The 14,003-nt window shown below is 39.6% G+C and overlaps 1 long non-coding RNA gene across 1 annotated transcript; it reads right to left on the reverse strand.

Moving 5' to 3' along the window:
• Positions 1–6,685: 6,685 nt before the first annotated feature.
• On the reverse strand, positions 6,686–13,119 carry LOC111929607 (uncharacterized). The gene is made up of 3 exons (XR_002864768.2): positions 13,016–13,119; positions 7,510–7,617; positions 6,686–6,886 (listed from the first exon to the last, which is right to left on the reverse strand). It is a non-coding gene; the product is annotated as an uncharacterized LOC111929607 (long non-coding RNA).
• Between the last annotated feature and the right edge of the window lie 884 nt (positions 13,120–14,003).

The raw sequence follows: 14,003 nt of genomic DNA on the forward strand, positions 1-14,003 counted from the left end.
ATTACAAAGGGATAAGTAAAGTCCAGTCCTTTGGATGTAGTCCTAGCACCTAAATTTTTTGTAGTTATTGAAACAGAGCTATTAAAAATAGTGAATAAATTCCCTATATAATTAATAGAAAATCTGAAAACCTCCCCATTAATTCTGTCTTATCCATAAAATTTATGTTTCATTTACAGTGGTTAGGCAAACTGGAACTCCACTCTCAGGAATAGGGATGGGTTGCAGTCAGTAGCAACAGCCATAGCAGCTTTAATCCAGGTATTTTCCAGTTTTTGAAAGCTGAATTTCAGAATGTTGCTGCTTACTTTAATTTTCATAGATGTGTTTCCATCATGTTTTGGAAATACAGGAATTGAACAAGCAAAAATATCATTGTTTGTTCTGATCTTCACACAGAAGTGGTAGAAGGCAGTTGCCCTCTGCATAACCTGTTACTAGACATGGGATGGAAAACAATGTGAATGAAAGTTACACTTTGTTAAACAGTGGGGTGAAATCAGTACTCAGGACTACTTATTTTATGTTTAGGCTTAATAGAGGTGGATGGAAGAGATTTCCTTGTCTACCTTTCAAAATTTAGCATTTTGCTCATTTGCTTAACTCCCTTCGGGTAGCACTCATGCACACCTTTCTTCACATTTCTTACTCTTGCATAATCTTCTATCCAGCTCCTGCTCATTTAGTAATTCTCCTCAAAGCTGGGGATAGTGTCCATACCTACATATTCCTCCTTAAGCAGAGTATAAATGTTGCCATGTTTCTAAATGTTCTGGCCAATTTCATACATCATGCTCTGAAACAACTTAATTTTTTTCAGTTTTTTTCCCATAATTGTCAGAGATGGAGCATGTACACCTACCAATAAGTGTGTGCTTATTAGTTCCATGTCCAAAGTGACTGGTATTTTTTTGTTGTTAAGCACAAGCTCTGCCAACCACCCCTCACTCAGGGCTCTCCATGCCCAGGTTCCTTACACCCTTTCTTTCCCATCTTTTAGTGATTTCCTGCATGGAGCTTTTTCCTCCTGCTGCATATCCTTTGGGCTCCATCAGAACCAGGGGAGAGAGATGCTCTCTGCTAATATCCAGAGGTCCAGCCAGCTCCAGCAAACAGGAGCAAAGTCCTGCTCAAGTGACAGGGCTGAATGTCATAGGGAATGTGGTGTAACTGTGCAACCTGATTGACCATGGATGCTGTTACAAACATAACATAAAGCCTCCAATGAGCATAAATAAATGTTGTTGAGTTTTTTTTTTCCCAGAAGCTTAAGGTTTGACCAGTTTCTGAGACCCAGTTTTATACTTCAGAGCTGTTAAGGAAACAACTGAGAGGTATGTTTATTTTTAAATACTGGCAAACAACATATTTTCCCTAATCATTTTCTCAGAAGTGAATATTCACCTGAAACAGAGCCATACAGCAGAGAACTTCTGACCTGAATGTTAAATTCTGGCAAAGCAATAACCACTGCTAGTAGATTTTGCCAAAGAAAATTTCCATCCACCCTCATGATAGATGTGGATGTTTCAGAAAAAAATAAATTCCACACTAAAGAAAGAAGCTGTAATAACACTGCTTGAAAATTATCTAATTAATTATCAAATGCAAAGAGGATGGTTTCCTTTTTCTGGGCTTGGCCTATCAATATGTAGCATTCCTTAACCTATAGAGGGAATGATTATCTATCCGCCTGAACTTTTAATATTTTAATTTCTTATCAGGATTTATCAGAAGTTAAAAAATACACACCTCTTCCGCTGATGGAAGTGAAATTTTCTCACTATAAGTAAAAAATATGAAGTGTACAAACTGTAGGTCATGTAACATCCCCTTGAGAATATCATTCTGGGCATTGGTCACTGCCAGTAAAAATTGATTTCAGACAGGAGAAGTATAATTATCCCCATTAAAAATCTATACAATTAACAAGACTTGCCACACAGTGGAGTCTAGGTTACCATGGTACTGCTCTATCTCTAGGGTAGGAAATAACTGTGGTATATCAAATTTCATCTCATGGTAATTGTTGCTTTTTTACTGACCACCCACGTGACATTAAAAGTCTCCTGCTCAACTAATTCACCTATTTTAAAGCATATTAGGGCTATATTTATTCTTCATTCCACCTCAAATCACTAGTGTTCCAAGTACATAATGCTGGGTTTCAAAATACCCTAGAACATATATTTATGTGATGAGTAGAAAAGAGGCATTGAAGGTGGAAGAGGAAAATGGAAAAGAAACATATTGGGGGCATGGGGTTCAGGGGAGTGTCTGAGGTGCCTCTGTGCAGTAGAAGAGAGATGGGAAAGGAATGAAAGCAAATGTGAAATATGTGTATCAGTGATGATTTTCTGACTGCACAGGAATATGCTACTGAAGGAGACAGGAGGAATAAATTCAGCAACATAAGAGATGAAGAAGATGGTAAAATTGTGCCTGACATTATGATTGAGTTCCAAAGAGGGGCTAACTCAGAACTGAGTAGAAAATTTCCTTCCATACACTTCTCCCACAAACAAATGAAACCTGTCCTCACTGCAGGGAGAGCCAGGGACTGGTGGAAGATGGGTGTATGGTGAAACAGAAGGAGGTATGTGAATGGAAGAAGTGAGTGGGGAAAAGAGACAAAAAGGAAAAAAAAAACCACCAAAACAGTTAAACGGAGCTGAGAAAGACGGGGCAGTAAAAAACACTTTAGGATCTTCATGGGCAGGAAAAGAAAATGCATTAGATTAAATTTTGCACCTGAAGTGGCCCTACCTTATTTTTGACTTCTGCTTAAACATGCTGATGGTTCATCAAGAAAAAAAATATGAATAAATAAATAAATAAATAAATAAATAAAAAGCTACTGTTTAATTACTTCACCTACTGCCCACCATCTCCTCCTCCCCTCACCCTATCAAGTTATAAAAGTTTTCAAGCCTAGGGAATGATTTGCAGTTTTCCTTCCAAATAATATTTTTTAAACCATGTGCATTTCTCTGAGACACCCTGGTTTGAAGGACAATTTTCTAGGATGTCTCGTTTTTAGCATCCTAGGTTTTTGTATGTGTGATATCACACAAAGTTATGTTTGAGAATGTCCTTATCAAAGGAGAAACTGCCAGATTATTGTACAGGAGAAAAGAGAATTTTGAAAGCTACAGTAAAACTGGCCTGATAGTTGAGAGATTCAGGACATATTTCTGAACTTAACATAATTTTCACTCCAGCTTTACAGTTCACCTTTAACACATATCACCTTTTAAAAATATTTCCACAAGCATCATGCATGCTACCATCAGAGTGTCAGCTCTGCCTGCGAATTCCCTGGCTCCCTTATCTGTGTAAGTTTAGCTGCTTATCGCCGAGGCGCCGCGGTGGTGGCCGCAGCGTGCAGGTGGGGAGGCTGCAGGTACCCAGGGAGGATGGGATGGAGCAGCACATCCCTGCCCCTGCTCAGCTCTGCACACACCATTATTGCCCTCCAGCACAGGGCTAAGGCAGGAGGTACATTGTCTACACGGTGGGCTTCTGCAGGATTGGGCCCACAGCCTGGTAAAGACACCCAGATAAATCTGAGCCGGACTCAGCATTAGTTAAATGTGGCTCTTTGTATTTATAAACAGCAATATGCTGCTGTTACGAAAGCTATTTCATTTAGTGCCATCTTATATTCAGCAATTTAATTATTCTCTTAATTATTGAAACATTCATCATAGTTTTCCAATTGATTCATGAGGGGCTGGCTGCACTTCTTTAACTCATTAATATAGTGACAGAAAATTGACAGTCTTTTTGCTAACCTCCTATCTCTGAACGGTAATACTGGGAATACAAAACCTTGAGGGTTTGTTTTCTTTTTTTTAATTTTTAAAATTTGTATTATTATCACCAGCAATAACTATACTCATAAAAGCCTCATTTAGCAGCGAAAGAACAGAACGATATATGAGGAAACCCTAATTATCAATAGTTTTGATAGTGAATTTTGCAAACTAATATCTTCCTGAGACCGCATTTTTATTATGAAATGGGTGATAAAGCAGAGATAATTCTAAATCCAAACACATTTTATATGAAATAGATAAACCCAAGATAAAAATTAATAGTGACCTTGTATGCTGGGATATAAGAAATATAATCAAGCATATATATCAGTCATGGCTGGAAAAGGACAGGGAGATGCCCACAGGTGAAAGATTAATTCACAGAGTTTTAAAATGCATTCAAAATAAAATCTGTGACATCTCTCTTCCCTCCCTTGTCCTGATTCTGTGTGTTATCATTATTGCCTGTCTGCAGAACTGCTACCTTAAAACATATTCCTAACTTGCTTTAAAAGAAAGATTTCATCTTTTCTTTTTTTTTCTTCTTTCTCCTTTATTTACAGGGTGTTTAAGTAAAGGCACAACATTCTATGTCTCTATAATTTTTTTGCAACTATCTGCTATTTATTTCAATTTTATAGTTTTGAAAATGTCTGGTGCTACCCTCAAAGATCTCTCTCAAATTCATCATTTTTCTCTCAGGAGAGGTTGTCCAGAGTTTGAAGCATACAAGGTCTCATCTTAATGCTTATACGAGTACTTCTGCCCTTGGATATTATTCTCATCTTCACAATACTATGCAAATCGACAGCTACTTCCCTGTGCTTCCAGCTAGGACTTCTGAATATAGTATGACTAGCTGGAAAATAGCTAAAAAAGAGCTTCAGAAATATAAAAGTTCAGCCCTGAGCCTGTCTGTATGTGTGTGTGTATATGTATATGGATGTGCTTGTAGATGTGTGTACTAGTCATATACTGTAGTTTGAAAAGTGGATCTGTGTAAATCAGTGCATTTATTTAGCTCTCTCACCAACTCTCTCCCTGAGTTAACACCCCAGCACACACAATGCTAGCGAAGGTGATTATCTCTGCTAGCATAATTCCTCCGTAACATCTGCTTTCGCCCATAACACTCCACTAATTTTTCCCTCATTTCATTACACATAATTTTCTTTCAACACAATCTACATGTATTAAGTGGTAATGACTTTCCAGTTAAGAGCAAATCGACGCCAAGGGACCCCCCCCTCGATTGCCTGCCGTGCCTGACTCCGGCTATTAAAGATAAATTTGGTGCCTCAGAAAGCTGCAGTAAGCTAATCAATCAATTAAGCGGTTAGGACATACATTATCAAAATTCCACAGTGCGGGGGTGCATGAGAGCATGCTGACATCCTTGGTATGATTTTAGGAATAAAAAAAAAAATTGAGGTTAAAGTCAGTATTCAGTGTCTTCTGAAATGAAAACTCAAGCTATTGCACACTACCGATAGCAACTTTGGTGTCTGCGCTGGTACAATTTCCACTGCAGCTTTTATACCTAGTGCAGTTTACTAGTGATACCAGAATGGAGCTGATGACACAGTAAAATCTATTTTTAAATGATATGAGGATTCTGGTGCGGAATAAGGCAATGCTATTCACAGTTAAGCTGGATGTTCTGTCCCTAACTTGTCACTGTGTCTCTAGGAACTGCCACAGCCTTAAAACACTGATTAATATTCTGTATTATATGTGTTGCAAAAAGGTGCTTTAAGGACAGAATGGCATCCATCACATCCTGTTGTGTCAAGTTTTGTCTTCAACATTGCTTTAATATTCATCCTGAGTTTAATTTTGGAGAGTATTTAAAGCTGGTAAAATAGATTCTAAAATAAACTGATTTTTTTTTCAACTTTTTTGATTCCTAAAAAACAGCTCCTAGTGATGTAATATCCTTTGCAGGACTGACTTACAAAACAGCTTCAATCCAACCAAAAAAAGTTAAAATCAAATTACATTTGAGTGCAAGGAACTAGTATACACAATATCACTTACAAGCCCCTCATTACTTTGTTTTTCTGTGTTATATTTGGCATTGTGTCATTCTTTATACGGACAAATTATTTAATCAGTTAAAGGTTTTTTAAATATAAAAATATTTTCTCTTGCATTGCGAGGAACGGCTTGTATGCCAATATTTAGCCAAATGCTAAGGAAATTGAAACAAAACCCCAAAGACCATAAGAATCATACAAGCAATTTTTATAGCTCAGTCAGGACTAATAAAAAGAGGAGAGTTAAATAGAACTTTATAGCAGGATTCTGAACAAGACAAAACATGAAAAGAAAAAAAAGACATTTTCTGAGCAATCAGTAAATTTATAAGATACGTGATATAAATGGATCATTATAAGACTTTGCCTGTTACTTTTCCTGTCAGTTTTAAGCATATTGCCTAAAGCTTTGTTATCGTAGTATTGTAGTTATCAGATGAAACGACATGGCAAAACTCCCTGCTTACTTTTCCAGAGTGTTTTCCTCACTTTCTGCAAATTACATTGGAGCATATTCAGTGCATACGCTTCTACTAGTGGAAGGAACCATAACATCTTTTTACTGTCTAAATAAATATTCCTTAGCAAAAAAAGAAGCACGTTGTCAGAGATAAAAAGGGTGGGTTTGTTTTGTTTTAAAGTATAATACAAATAAAGGAGGTAACTCAATATCTTCTCTCTGATGTGTTTACATAAGGAAAAAACTCTAAAAAGAACGGTACAAGTGTATATGATACAGGAAAAACACTTAATCTAAACCCTGCATGTAAAACACAGTTACAGAGAGTTAATAATGGCAAATATAATGAAATAAAAAAAAAGCTACCCACAGAGAATATACAAGTGCATCCTTCAAAAAAACCCCAAACCATCATGTTTCAATAATATGATGCTGTCCTTTCCTTTGTGGCATTCTTCATTGACTAGGCTGATAATGAAAATATGTCAGGGAGATTCACAGTTTAGAGTTGTATTTTCTTCCTTTCTTTTGTGCTGTTTCTTCCCATTTATGGCTGTTCTCCTGCCTTTGCTCTGTATGGAGGGTATAAAATAATTCATAGTTATGTTTTCCTGTGAGATGTAGGGCTGAATTTGACTTTATTATCATTACTAAGAGCATGCAAGTTAAGTTTACTCAGTTGAAAAAGACACAATGATGTGGTTCTTCTTGATATAGAAACAGCTATATGGGCTTTTATAGGTTTTTTAGTGTAGGCTTCTTCTTCTGTCCTAGATTTGATAGCTACTCTATCAGCTGGAATTATTTTTTTTTTCTTTTTCGTTCTCTTTTTGAAAAGAAAAATCATTCTGATTTATCTAAAAGCACATCAAAACATCTTTATCTGTTCACAGTGAGTGAGAAATTCCTTCAGATTAAGGGGGAGAGGTGGGGTGGAAAGGAGGGAAGAGAGGCAAACAATAAAAAAAGCTGAGACCAAACCAGTTTGCCTTCTCCTTTTGTGCAGTACATGTAATGACTGAACTTTTGACTTTAAAGTTTTTCTCTGGTGCAATACTGTAGAAAAAGAAACAAATAAACAAACAAACAAAAAATATCCCCTTGGTGCAAAAACCGGTCTAAGGCAATACCTGGTGAGTGGAATTTTTTGTTTTTTTGGTTGTTGTTGTTTACTTGAAGCAGATAAAACACCCACCTTAAACCCGCCCTCTATTCAGTTCAGCAGCACCTCCATACTCCAATAAACCGTTTTCATTCCATCTGGCGTGCGTTTGCTCTGAAGACATTTTCCTGTCAATCTCTCCTGCCACATTAAAAATCTGTCATTACTATTGCATTGCCGCCTGGCTCCTGAGATTTGTCTGACTGCTTTATTGCTCCGCTCATTTTTTTTTTTTCTGCTACAGCCGAGAAGCAGAAATAAAGGTTTGTTGTTGAAACATGGCCGCAAGGAAAGTAGGAGGCACACATCTGTCAAGGTATTACCTTTCTTCAACCAGGGATTAAGGTGTTTTACTGCTCTCGCTACTGAGCAGTCACACTGAATAAATTTTCTCAGTAGAACATAAAAATGAACTCATACATTTTGAACTGGGTTTCATTCTTTCAAGCCAACCCATATAATTATGCAATGGCATCAGTGTTCGGGGGAAAAAGAAGAGTCAGAAACGTTTGTGTGCACGCCCCCCCTCCTCTCTCCTGCACCACCCTTCACATTTACATTATTTAAATGCTTATTAAGAGGGCAAGACTAAGGCAATCGGTGCTGGGGAGAGAAATGTTTTTTAACTGTTCCTTGTTGTTGTTACTGGATCTCTTGCAAGGTCAGATGGGGTGCAAGGCTTTGCTCCCCATGTCTTGTGTCTGTGATCTCAAAATATGCCTGACCGTGAATATTCACTGTTAATTCACGTTGAAGCAAGCCAGTAGAATTGTGATTTCTGAAATATTGTTTTTTGAAAAAAACCTGGCAATATTAGCTGCCATGTAGCCTTCCCGTTTCTGCTGCAGACATTAACTTTACAGTCCCACTGGTACAAATAAAAATAGTTTAAAATTTAAGTATAAACAGTGGAAGTGCTTGTTCTACCAAGAACATGCCAGACCATCCTCCTCGGTTCTCTGCTGGACAGTTCTGCCTCATCATCTTAGTCCAGTTTTAAAAGGTCAGACTTCTAATGCAGAAGGGGTTATCTCACAAAGTAAACATTAAGGTGTAAGCAAATGAAGGATCAGGTGAAATATGAAGGGGGACAATATAAGGAGCTTTATGGTTTGTTTTTTCTTGGGTTTCTGAGGGGTTTTTTTTATGAAAATGAATAGTACAGCTTTTAAGTCTGACGAGACCCCAGGAGAGAAGGACTAACCTCAGTGCAGGAACCATAAACTTGTACAAACTTTAAGGAAAGAATAGTTAAGAAAGCACTACACAGAGTCAGAAATCACAGGTCTGTCTGTGGCATGCAAATACCTCCAGGTAGCTCTGCAGCCTGTCCCCACCATCAGTTTGACTCATTCTGTCTTTTTCCCATTCTGTTTTGCCCAATCTTTGCCTCCTAACTTCCACAGTGCATCCTCTCAGGCTTTCCTTTGGAGTTAGACAAACCCCTTCCACCAGAGAAATTAACTTGTGTCACTGCTGACTGACATACTTATTTTGCAGTAAGGTACCTCAGTTCAACAGAGAAATATATCGGATCTAGTGTTCTGCTGAAAAACTGCTGCTTAAACAAAAGCAAATGAGCTATCCCACAGGTCAGCAGATAATCTGTCACTCACTTATTCTTCACAGTGTCCCAGGAAGGTCATAAATCGCCAGGATATCGGTTCAGTACTGTATTCCCCCAGCCTCCACTTTCTGCTGGCTATTGGCTTTTTTCCATCCATTTCAACCCAGTGAAGACACAAGGAAAAGTGAGCATTGTGAAATCTTACACTCCTCTCCCCAGTCCCACCTCCTTCCCAGAGCTAAGTTGCATGACTAAATTTACAGCTTTCTCATGCCAGAACAGCACCTGGGAACATGTCAGGCTGGATTGTGAAGAAAAGCTCCATCCCAAAATATTTCCAGGTTCTAATTCTTCAGGGGAAGGAACCATCTTCTTGTTCTGTGTTCGTATCTAACACCTTGCACAATGGGGGATTTAGGGTTGATACATATTGCTTCAGTGCAAATGATAAATAATAATGTGCCTCTGGAAATACAGTTTCTTCAGCTACTTTTTTTATGGCATCCTTCAATGTGCCTCTTTGGTTTAGACCATATTTGCAAGCAGCTGATACATAGGAATAAACAGATATAGTGAATAATTGGTGCTAAGGACCTTGGGTCCGCAGTGCCTATCTTTTTGGGGGTTACCTCAAACTAATTCTGGTCCGGTCCCATGGACTTGATGCACATTAACAAGTGGAATACATTAGGTCTGACTACAGAGCACAACTTCTATATTCATTTCATCTGAAAGAAACACAGTTTGTGCTCCCTGAGCCCATCCCACAGTGCAAGCCACAGCACTCACAACACACTGGTGTGAAATGCAGCTGGTGCCTTCTCTGACACCCCTCGTGTTCGCTAGGTCCTGTGTGTGACTGATGCTCCTCCATGGGTGTTGTCAGCAGAGAAGCAGTGCACTAATCTGCTACTCAAAGTAAATTCTGCAATGTATAGTTAGGATGCAAATCATTTGCAGATAATCAACAAAAAAAGAGTGAGAGAGAAACATATGCCTCTTCTTATTATTTTCCCTTTTTTTTTTACACAAACAGCTTGCTCAATGAGTTTGTCCAATACAACCCTCAGAGAACTTGAAGCCTGTAGCAGTGTTACACTTGACTGTAAATTCAGATAATTTGCACAAAGTGGGGAGTTTTGGATGGTCTTTCAAAATCAGGTTTCAATATTTTCTTGCAGAGATGTGTTTGCAGGTGATGGCCCTTTACCTACCAACTTCTTCTGTCCCAGCATACACAGTTCAGAATAAAAAATGCTGTCAGTACCTGTACTTTCATTTGCAAAGCCTGTCTGAAGTGGGTAACTGCTTCATACATTTGGGTGTGTTTAAATTACATATCAGGATACAGATCAAAGATGGCAAATGGCCTCTTGCCAAGATACTTTAAAAATCAGATCATATTTGTAAAAGACAACTAACTATAAGGGGCCCAATTTCCAGAAAATGTGACACTACTGGCAGTCCTTTTGGGAACCTCAGGGTTCTGTTTTCTTCTAAAACAAAAAGCCACGTCCCATATTTTTATTAGAACAAGTATTTGAATAAGAGCAGCTGAAACTAAAGGGAACACCATATCTCATTCCTCATTAAACTGACCACTTGATTTTAATTACCCAGGAAAAACATGACAATATTTTCCCATGGATGAGGAACCTTCCCATCCAATCAAAGCAGCTGGAAGCCTGAATTTAAATATGCATAGCTGGTCCACACAGAGGGATATGGTTGATAAGTATCTGAGATGAGAATCTGGGCTATACAGTTTGATCTGGTTCTTGGGGTTATCTGTCTAACCATGGCTGCATCTCATCCCGTCAGGCAGTGGTTATCAAAGCTTTACGTGCAGTCCCAGTGGAGCAAGTCAGCTGCATGTATTATCTTCATTCCAACAACCAACTCCAGATACACAGAGCTTTAATAAGTAAATGATTTTTTCTGCCCACAACTCAATAATTAATACCTCCTCTAAAAAAATTAATTCAAGCTGCCTTCACATGACAGTTTTAGACTCTGTGCTCTCATCTCAATTAACATAAAGCCACTCCTTGCTGTGTGCATTTAGGTCATCCCATCTTCACCTGCTTTTATTTTCCTGGTATCAGTAAAATTATATTAGATCCACCTCAGGTATATATAACTAATGAAAGGCCCTTTTCCTGAGAAAAAGTAAATATATCCACCTTCCTTCCCAATACAGATGTGGAATTCACTTATTCCAGTCTCATAACTGTCCCTATCACACTCTCCACAGAGCACTGTCAGCTAGTGCCAGCTACCCAAGGACAGATACTGCTGTTAGGGTGGGAAAAACAGAGAGAGCCTCTTCCACTGGTACATTTTGAGGGAAGGAAAGGGCATAGGGCCAGCCAGAGTTGAGCCTTGAATTAATTTTTTCATTTCATTTTCACTGATGAAGGTATCAGCATAGCCTCTTCTTTTCTATATCACCGGCCACTGGAAAAGTGCATGTTAAGCTTCTGCACGGGATGTCCAACACCCGAACCAGAACTATTGTGAGGAAATATCATCTCGTTTGCTTCCATCCACCAGGCCTTCTTCCACAGATACTGCTTTATCATGTTTAGGCACATACAGATTTACCAATGGAGTTTCTATTCCCGTTAACTCCAGCCAACACAGTACCTGCTCCCATGCTTTGTCAAAGGTCTGTTGAGGTGGCAGCTATACCCATCATTTGCAGGATGGGCAGACAGATGTTACAGAGAGAAAAGACATCCACTGATCTTCAGTGAGCTCTGAGAGAGATGTTTTTCTGTCTCAGGCCTCCTGAACTAGAGAAGTTCATGTCTGCTGTGCAGTATCGGTGTGTGGAAGCAGGGGAGGCAGCACCTCCTCCACCCATTCTCTCCCAGTCTCTGCTATGCTGTGGTCACTGACCTTACAAGGACCACACAAGGAGCAGTGGAACAGGCTCAGGGATGTGTTCTTGTGAAACCCACACAGAATCATTCCCAGCAAGACTACTGCTCACATGCTTACAAATTACATGTTGAAGCATCTTCTGTGTCATGGTGTCTCATCTCTCTGATGCTAGGAAGGAAGTACCATGAATGATTGATGCAGAGAGGTGTGAGCAGCTCTCTCCCAGGTCTGTTTTCTTCTACAGAGCATGCACTTGTGGTTTGCCTTGTCTTTTCTGTCTCCCTCTGCAGTGGTGATTTGAGAAAGCAGATCTTCCCCCTCAGGGAGAATTTGCCCTGCTGATGCACAGACTCAGTACTGCACATCAGAATGCTACTGCATGCTGCATTGCAAGCATGGTGGCAGACATTCTAGCATCATCTTCCAAGGGCTGCAGTTCATGATTTTTTACCCCAATATCAATCAAAAGTGATATTGCCATTCTTCATTGATAAAAAACTGCATTTTGGCTATTAATTTACTAAAGAGCTCCAGTAAAAAATTGATAATTTTTTGTCGTATTTCCCCCTACAGCCCTATCTAGTTTGTGCTGCCCACATGGTAAGTGCTGTCTCCCTGATAAGCCACATTGGCTCACAAATTAAACCAAAAAACCTACTCCATTCTCCTTGTACTGTACATAACCAGGAGATTTGGGGAAGAAGAGGAAAGGACAGAGAGGTATTATTTCTTTAAGTCTGTCCATCAGATACCACTGCTAACACATGACAGAACAATCTCTGCAGCAGACCGTGCTGCAGGTAGCCTTCAGGAAGTGTTTCTTTCTTGCAAGCCAATGCAAGTACTTTAGAATCAGGGTCTGTTTGAGCATCTCTCAGGATGCCTTCACTGTCTTCTCTGGGTGGACACTATGCTGCACTGTGCTCAAATATTTATGGCTTACTACTACACGGGAGCTGCAGGGATAGATTGGTTTCCTCTTCAGAAAAGAAGTGGGAAGAGCAGAAACCCCACCATCCGTTCTGAACTCTGTGCCTGTGCTTGGCGACAGGAATAAGTTTTATTATGAAATATAAGAGCTCTTACCCCAGAACACAGAGGTGAAGTGGCTGCTCTTGTGTCTCAGCTGAGGCAGAAACCTCCCTGGAAACCCTGAGGTCAGTTTACCCAGGGAAAGGAGCCTGCCACTGTGACATTTCCCTCTGGAGGGTGACTGCAGCACCTCCAGGGCTCGGTGGCTGTTTATTTGTGCTCTGTGATGCCGTGTCCTGCAGGGCCTGGGTAAGTCCATGAAATAACGATGAATCAAAGGGGTAATTAAAAACCACAGAGACACTGATCTGCTGAAATTTCAGAGGGAATTTGTGGCTCACGGGGGGACTGTCCATCTTACCTCATGCAGGGCCAGCTTGATTGGCCCACTGAGGATTGCAGATGGTGAAGCTGCTCACCTGTGGCTGAGAGGACTCCCTGTGCAGCAGCCCTGCTGGCTTCACAAAGCAGAAAAACAGGGGGATGGGGAGTGCGAGGTCACAGCTGCCACCCTCTGTCCTTGCAGGGCAGCAGAGAAATTATTTAAAGACACATGTCTCTTTTCCAAACCCTGCTTTTACCCACAGGAGGCAAACCCCATATTTTTACATAAGGTCTTTTCCCCTTCCAAGAACCATTAGATTTTCAGAATTCTTTGTTGTATATGGTCACTATTTAACATTGATTCACAACTAAGTCTTCTGGCTTAATCCACCTTCCATTACTTTCTTTTCTCAATTCAAAAACTCCAGGGGACATTCCACATCAGCCTCTACCTCTATGTGGAATCTCATTTCATTTTCTAATTCAAGTGAGAATAAATATAAGCTAACTTGGGATCGATGACTTTCCCTCAGATAACAAGCTCTCTTTCTTCAGTTAGGACTTCAATTTGGGCTGAGGGATCATTTCTCAACCTGTAACTTGAAGATTATGGGTTTCAAACTACTTCGGAAGCTTTCTTTATGTCAGAGCAGAGATAAATAGGGAGCTCACTAAGTTAACAGTGATGTCATAGTTTTCTTTGGTAGCTGGCATATTC

The sequence above is a fragment of the Cyanistes caeruleus genome, chromosome 6 (genome assembly GCF_971803275.1).
Source record: "Cyanistes caeruleus chromosome 6, bCyaCae1.hap1.1, whole genome shotgun sequence".
Classification (NCBI taxonomy): Eukaryota; Metazoa; Chordata; class Aves; order Passeriformes; family Paridae; genus Cyanistes; species Cyanistes caeruleus.